The sequence below is a fragment of the Halyomorpha halys genome, unplaced genomic scaffold (genome assembly GCF_000696795.3).
Source record: "Halyomorpha halys isolate HHAL.00 unplaced genomic scaffold, Hhal_1.1 Scaffold315.1, whole genome shotgun sequence".
NCBI classification, from domain to species: Eukaryota; Metazoa; Arthropoda; class Insecta; order Hemiptera; family Pentatomidae; genus Halyomorpha; species Halyomorpha halys.
Window position 1 is genome coordinate 480152 of NW_027105587.1, and position 9211 is coordinate 489362.

The 9211-nt window shown below is 29.6% G+C and overlaps 1 protein-coding gene across 2 annotated transcripts in view; it reads right to left on the reverse strand.

Annotated features, from left to right (window-relative positions):
* Positions 1 to 9211, reverse strand: part of Gld (Glucose dehydrogenase) — a 313323-nt gene that overhangs the window by 256350 nt on the left and 47762 nt on the right. The window lies entirely within an intron of this gene.

Below are 9211 nucleotides of genomic sequence, written 5' to 3' on the forward strand. Positions count from 1 at the left end.
ATATATATATATATATATAAATTACGATTAGACTGAAGGATAATATTACACAGATTTATGTGAACAAGTAACTTTCTATTATGAACAGGCTGATTGATACACATGTGGCTAACTTATCTTAATATTGACAATATCGCATTCCTCATAATTGATAACGTAAATTAGCCACTAGCTACTTCAGAATTCTGAGATCGCTAAGTGCTCAAGTCACGTGATTGTATCTCGAATTCCTCCCGGGTTTCGGCACCAATAACGATTTGACTGAAGGAAAATGTTACACAGATTTATGAAAACAAATAACTTTCTATTATGAACAGGCTAGCTGGCTAACTTATCTTATCTATAATGTGGCTAACTTATCTTGATAGTAACAATGTAGTTCTTTAATTTTGTTATTTACGGCTTACTCATAGCTAACTTATACATATATTGTACGAAATCTGGGTTTGATGAATCAAATGATCTAAGAACCAAAAATCAATGGAAATGGAAAATGGATTTAGATCATTTGGAAGGAACGGACAGTAATGGACATAGATACAGCATCTGATAGGTTTGCTATGCGCACCACCCTAAAGAAATAGATAATTTTAAATTATAACCTCCATATTTTTATTATTGCAATATATTTTATTTATACAAATTTAATACATAAAATATTTGGGTTCAAATGAAAATGTTGATACCAGACAATTATTTTAGCACTTTATTCTTAACTGATCCCGATAACCATGGTTTGAATTCTCAGAAATCAACAGAATTCTTATTTTTATTGACCTCAGCAACAAACATTAAGAAGTTCAGTCAGTTAAACTAAGATTTTACCATTTTGAGTTCCATTATGAACTCCACTATCATCATTTGATCCTCCAATTCTAAATAATTAACTAATAAACTCCTAATTGTTTAAATGAACTGCTATCTACAATTTTAGGAAAATGTTTCAGAATCAATAGCTATTTCAATTACTATCAGTTTTTATAAACTTCAATTCGTTATGACTTGAAGTGGTTCTAATCGGAAATACTTTACAAATTATCCCTTAGAGTAACTTATCGCGGCATACTTTCCAAAGACTAAGGTCCTGTACAGCTCAATGAACGACCCAGTTGCTATTTACAAGAAATTCTCCAACCGGTTTTCTGTGAAAGGTATCTCAAATAGCGAATGATCATTTTTAGACAGGCAATGTGAATTACATGTTATGGGTAGTTTCTGTTTTATTTATGTTTAAGTGTCACAAACCAAGGTAGGAAATCTTACATGTTTCCATTAATATCTTCATTTAATCTGTTTGGAGATGTTGGCAATTCTTTAAAAAAAAAAACACAAAAATTTTGAGGTTTAATTAGTCTTTTATGTTTTAAAACAGATATTTATTAATTATTCAGATCGAAAATATGTTTTATATATAGATAAGTAAAGACTATTGATATAACAATCATGAAAATTTCTTCAAAAATTCTTTCCTATTTTATATGCATAATACCTATAATAAAAGATCGTTATTTTTTTCAAATAAAAAAATTAATGGTGTTTAAAAATTCGGCATTAAAACCCTAAATAAAGAAAGACATTTTTAGACTTGACTTTTTTTTTTTTTAAATAAATACTTTATTTTTTCTGTTGCTATAAAAAATCGTATTTTAGGATTTTTCGAAGTGGGAATTTTCGGTTTTGGCTTTTACTAATTCAAACTCCGGTCTACTGCTATAATGAAAACTAGTTATTTCTTTAAAATAAACATAAATAACGTTTCTTTAGAGGATTTTTTTTAATACGACATTTAACCTGTTAAACTCTTCCAGTGAAAATTAGACATAGCAGATATCATCAAGCCGTTTTGTAAAAATCTAAAAAATATGTTAAATTGTGAAATAGCACTTCTGTTTGGTTGATTTTAACGAAAAAGTTGCTGCAACATCTTTCTGCACATACATTCTCTAAATTTTTAATTTAAGTTCGTATGTATTCGTATATTCCATATATTAGTGGGTGGACTGTTTGTAGCCAATGATCTAAAACGCCAACTTTGACTGGCTAGTGACGGCAGCGGCAACAATTCGAATCCAGCCTTGGGGATCGACTTTTATCTCTGTTGAGAAAAAAAATCACTATTTGTAACTAAACAGCTTCTTTCTCACCTGCTTTAATACTCGTTTTCTTCCCGAGAAATGGTTATAGACTACGGTAAAAGTATATTCTTCCATACTTATAATTATGGAAATATGCTTATTAAAATAAAGCTAAACGTCATGGAAGTCGAACTCGTTACATTTAGAAATTTCTTTCATGAGTGAATAATTCATGCAGGCGTTGATATCAGTTCGAAATCTCTCTTAAAGAAATTACCGCCAGAAAGATTGGTCTAGATATTTCTGGCGGTAATTTCTATACTCTCACTTTCATTCATGATATGATCATTAAATATGAATTAATTAAGTAGTATAAAAAAAAGTTTTCATTTAGGATATGATGGGAACATTAACACTTAGAAAATAGTATTATTTAGAAATTTGTGTCTATGGAGAGGGGAGATAGTCATATTATTGATTACAAGAATAACAGATAAAGTTTCAACAATTATTAGAATTGATTTGAAAATATACAAAGCACTAAGTCCGTAACGTCTTCCAATTAATCAATAAATTAATAATAACGTTGTGAAGGATTTTTGATTTTCCCATTTGATAGTATCATGTATAAGAAGAATTCATAGCCTTTAAAAAATTATATTATTTTGAAATAATTAAAGTTAAGTTACTAACTAGGTTGAAATTTCTTTTTTCAACCGACTTCAGAAAAAGTTGGATTCAATATGGTTGTAGTTTTTTTGTTATTAAGTATGTTCGAGCCTAACGTTTTATATATAGCTTATTGTGTCATAATTTTTCACAAATCTATAAGTCGGTTTACACTATTAAATGTAGGAATGCCCTTCGAATGGCAAAGTCTTTGAAGCACTTCAATATCTTCAGATGACTCCACGAGCTGACAAACTCTCTTTCGTGCTCGAAGGTGAAGGCGCTCCGTGAATACAATGGCCTTACTTTTACTCTCGTCGGTGAACTTTGATGACGGATCGGATATCTCGTGAATCTTCCGCTAGGCAGGGTCGAATGGTTAACGGCGAAGTTAACTTTATGTACATCGGATAAAGCGACCTTACACTACAAGAAGAGGAGGTTATGAGGGTACCGCGCCATAAACTCCACGAATAGAGAACTATTGCAATACTCTCATATTCGTATCTGGCATCAAACCTGGATTATCCGGGACTTTTATTTTTTAGATACTTTTGTTTTTTGTTCAAAATAAACTGATAATTACAGTACACAATTTTTACGAAAATTCATAATTATAAAGAACACGTAGATTAAACATTTTTTATATATCCTTTAACTTTGTAGGTAGTTTTCAATGTTTTTTAACAGTTATTTTTTATTATCTGTCATTAAATAAAAAAAAATTAGCAGAAATAAAGAAACAATCAGGTGACAATAATACAGGATAATTTTATTGAAGAAAAATCATGAAGGTAAATAAATTTACTACCCGGAAGTAAATGGACAAGGAAGTTTTATAGATGAGTAAACAAATAATTTTTTTTAGTTATTTAGATGAGTACATAAATAAGCTTAAATAAAATTATAATGTATGGATTTTTTTTTTAAACAGGAAAGAACAAGGGGGAAGAAGTATGAAGAATGGGAAATAAATTAAGTAAGAAATATTAGATACAAGAGCAAATACTTACAGCTTAGGCAGGGATTCCGACAAAACTGGTTGAATTTTACCTTATACTCTACACCGGTAGAGAGCGTGCAAAAAAAATACTTGGGTCTGAGGAAATTACAACTGTCAAAAATTACAACTGTAAAATCACACAAAAAGTGAGAAATAAAAACTATAAGAAAAAATGATCGAAAAATTGTAGAAATATATAGTTGGGTTAAGTAATTGAAAATGGAAATGACTTGTGAACGAAAAGTGACCGTACAAAAAAGTGGAGGGTCAGTAAAATATTAAGGAGTTGTAAAAAAAAAAAAAAAAAAAAGATCATGGGTGTTTTAATAAATTGACTATTTGGGTATAGGCAAGGGATTGATTGTGTGATTAACAAAGGAAGACTCTAATTGTAGATAAATGCCTTCGGATAGGAGTCGTTTGTCATGGTTAGGGACCGTGGCTAGAATAGTAGTATTGTCGAAATCAAATAAGTGGTTTAATGATAAGGAATGTTCGCACAATTTAGAAGCAGTGAAGTTACTGGAAGAGATAGAATATTTGTGTTGGGTAATCCGATCATTCAGTAGATTTTTATTTTCTCCAATAAATAATTTTTTTTTCGGCACAAATAAATTTTTTTTTTGCTGATTTCATCCCCGACCATCTTCTCCACATATCCGTCATCATAATTTGAGTATTCTAAGGCGACTTTGGATGATAAATTCTTTCGATGACGGATTCTCGATTATAATGACATTGAATTCATCCATGATTTTGTTCATTACACTAGTATGAATTTTCAGCACTTTTAGCCTTAAAAAGAGTAAATATTGTTTGCGTTTTTTGATATTTATGCGTTCTGAAATCCTTTATTGAAAATGCATCATTCCATCAGAAATTGGAGGTAAGTGCGCATGAGAGGAACTGAAAGAGGTACACTTAATTCCCAAAATATACTTTAACCATATCTTAGACTTACAAAGTTTTATTCTAAAATCTAAAACATGCGGAAAAAAATGAGAAATCCAGTGTATATTTTTGTCAGTGTATTAAATGAAATTATGATACATTTGAAGTATAAACGCTATAAAACTATATTGCATTAAAGTTCCTTTGCTAGGTAACAATTTTCACAAAACTTTCACCTGCGGACAGTCAGATAAGAAAATTACCATAACATTTCTTGCCCAATTACAGTTGCTGTTGGAAAGGTTAAAAGCTTAGAATTAATTGATTATTTTATTAATTTATTATTGTTTACTATAATTTATATATTTATTTTTATTAATTAATTAGAATCGATTTCAAGTTCAGAAATAATAAAAAAACAATATTTTAAAGCTATTTTATCCAACCCAGTGGCTATTACAGTTGATAAGGAGGATAGTTCACTGCCAAGGTGGTTAGCACGTGGTAGTTAACGTAACAATAGCTTCACTGCCGCGATTTACACCCTCATCTATCACGTCCGACCTATTGCAACGCCATTGCATCGAAAATACCTTCCATAATGATTGCAACTATAATAAAGTTAAATCCATGGCAGTGGCTTCGGTAGTTACTGTAAACATTCACCATGTAAACGGGTATCTTTATTGTTTCGTCAATTGTTACTAATACTATTTTCGATACGGTAACATTCTCATTTAATACCCTAGAGTATAGTACACACAACAATGAAGTGTGTATTTCCATCGGTAATCGATAGTGCTTATTACATAAGGAGCAATCATTAAGATTATTTAATTATTGTCAATTACACATATAAAATTTTATAAGTGATAAATTATTATTAGTTTATTATTTATTTATATATTATTTAAATAAAACCTATTATGTTGAACTAAACCAACTATTTAAATATTATAATGAAGTAAATAGAAATTAATACTAATGAAAAAAATAATACATTTTGTAATTTAACAATGCAATAGAACACAATTGAATCGGCTGTACTTATCATAATCGAATCGTAATAATTAAATAATCGATCACGTTATTGATATCGATAAATCGCACGATATAAATAGGTCACTTTTCCAACAAATACCAGCCTTACTTTCACATTTTACATTATTATTATTATTATTAAATACATATTATGTATATATGTATCAATAAAAAAAATTGGATGTAACATATTATCTAATTTATAGATGTGTATTATTTAATATTTTAGAAATAATTTATGTGATACGATTTTTGATTAATGCTATTTAGATTACTTTAGTATTCTTTGAATAATTTTGAAATAATTTATTTAAAACAATAACAAATGCGAATAAAAAAAATCAAACCGGATAATCCGGGTTTCGGATACCTATAGCAAATCCGGATAAACGAGGTACTACTGTAAATAATACAATAAACAGCATAATACACATCAATCCAATACTATACGAAAACAATTATTTTTATATATCTAAAGGTTATAAAACACCACTTAACACATATTCTTCATTTATTTTTTTATTTTTAATTATAGTTAAAATCAGTTTCTTCCGCCAATGTATATTTATTTCGCTTTACTACTTTTTTTTATCTCAAGCCATCAAAGTCACAATAAAAATGGACTCACATTAAATTAAAGTGCTCAATTACACTCACTTATACTATACCATTCATAGTTTTATTAGTACTATATCCTTGTTATTATATATTATAGTCCAAACTATCTCATTATCCGTTACTCTATTCAAATTTAGTAATTTCTATGTTTTTGATGACTTATATTATTAAATTTAGGGACGCTACGGTCCACAGTGGTGGAAAATGACCGCTTTTATGGAAAAATCTCTAAATTGTTTTAATCTTTTATAATTTTCATGCATTTCAATGTTATTTAGATTGTTGAATCCAATGGAATGCCTTTTTTTAAAATAATATTTTCAGGTATATAAATATAAACCTTAATTTTTCCACGATTAAAATCACTTTTTCCTATAAATAATATGTTATTCCGATTCATAGTAGTTAATTTGACTATTGTTCTTGCCTTATTTTGGTTACACCTTCCAACAAGGCCCCAGACTTTATACTTCTCAAAACATCAATAAAACATACACAGAAATTACTCCAATTACTATACTTTTATAAAAATATAACATTATCACAAAGGTCAATAAATCTCATTTTTTATAGTTTATCAAAAATGTATAAAAACGAATTTTCCCAGTATTAAAATGGAAGTGGCCGTACAAATTTAGAAAAAAAAAAATTTCAAGATACAAACCCACTCGTGAAAAATTCAATTCAATTTTTGCACTAAATTTCGTTGGTATTGACTTGATCGAGATATTTTTTTGTTGGATAGTTTAAAACAAAGTCACAACAACCAGTAAAAAGTTAATTTTTCCTAATGGCGAAATAACGTCAGTAAGATTAGGTCTATGGCTCACTAATATTTTTAGATGGGACAACCAATAATGGTGAATTCGTTTATAGGTATTTGAGTTAAGAAACCACACTAATCAACATGTTTCCACACTTTTTATTTTGGAGGTTTTTCACACTTTCCACCACAGTGCTGCTGTGCACGTCTCAGAGCGCTTGGTTCGGACGTTTTTGAATCGATTCCCACCTTAAGCAGTTAATATTTATTTCTTGGTGGTCCCAAGAAATAAATCTGGACAGTCCCAACTTAGTTAGTACACTGTGGCAAAATCAACGTAGCTGCCAGTACTACACTAATTACCAATACAAATACATACATAAAACATTAAAGCCAAACCTGTTATAATGTTTTTAAAAAATATCTACCCCATATCACAGCCCTCGAAGAATAATCTCGTAATTGGAGGGTTAAGATAAATTCCAACAAATCCCATCAAATCACTTTTACCCTTCGTCGTAAACCTACCGACTGCCCTACAGTTTCATTTATTAATGTTACTCTTACCCCTGTCGAACAGATTCGCTACCTTGGACTACATCTGGACAAACGCTAACCTGGAATCCTCACACAAGACTGAAAAGACAGAAAACTGCATGTCAATTTTGACTATTACAGCACTTACTAGACAAACGGTACAAACTTCCAATTCATTACAAAAGACTGATATACATGACTGCAACAAGGCCAATCTAGACATATGGAGTTGAGCTTTGGGGCTCCAACTAAACCTACGAATTCCTCTCGTATCGAATCCTTACAATCCAAAATCCTTCGTAAAATCCCCAATGCTCCTTACTTTGTCACAAATAATATCATACATAAAAACCTTAATGTTCCCTATGTAACCGATCTAGCCCGAACCAGATATCACTCCTTCCATTATAAACTCCCTAACCACTTAAACACCCTAGTTTCTAACCTTAAATCCTCTTCCATTCCTGACAATCCTTCAAGGCGCCTGAAAAGAAGATGGCAACGAAACCTACTAATGTAATTAGAGTGCTACCAATGGGTAATTTCTCTACACGCCTGTAACACTCCATTTTAACTAAGATCAAATTTGCTGAATTTATTTTATAATATTCAGTTGTAAATTTTAATAAAGATATTTAAAAATATACATATCTAGTTCTTCACTGTCGTTAATGAAGTTGAGCTACCATTGTGGTTTATTTGATTATTCTAAAGAATTTTATAAATATTTTACATATGATAAACTTGCATTTGAATTAGGGAAGCTTCCAAAACCTGATTATTACAGTTGTTAATTGAGAAAGATAATTTCATTTTTATACATCGTTACATGATAGCGCCTCTACTCTATTGCTTGAATGCACATCTGACAATAAAAAAAAAATTACTTTTGTTTAAATTAATAATTTAAATTTTATCCATTATAGTCTCAAAATATTTTCTTTTCTTTACAAGTCCGACGTTTCGGCCAATTCGACCATCCTCAGGGAGAATCTTAATACAATTTTTGAACTAAATAATTTAAAAAACACAACTTCATGCAGGCTATTCTGCTCAGCTCAAATCAACAATCTCTGATTAATCAATACCCAAGATTGTTGTGATAAATTTAAACAAATAAGTGACTGCGATAAAGAATTTTAATTTTTGTTTTAATGTGAAAATTGACTAATTAGAAATTGTTGATTTGACCTGGGCAGAATAGCCTGCATGAATTTGTGTTTTTTAAATTTTTTAGTTCAAAAATTCTTTTAAGATTGTCCCTGAGGATGGCCGAATTGGCCGAAACGTCGGACTTAAAATAAAAATAAAAGGTTTTGAGCCTAAAATGGATAGAAATTAAATTATTTATTTTTAAAAAATTTACCAGTCTCAAGAAAGTGTTATGATTATAAATTAAAAAATAAATATTTCGAGATATTACACTTTTGAACTATATAGGTCTTAGCCTTATTGCTAATATTACATGCATGTCTCAAAATAACCATCTTTGAAACACGTCCATTTCATAATGACACTATAATTTTTTTTTATATTCCATGTTTTGAAATTTCCTATGGACAATTCTTACACAAAAAATTAAAATTGAAATTGAATTGAATTGAAATTAAAATT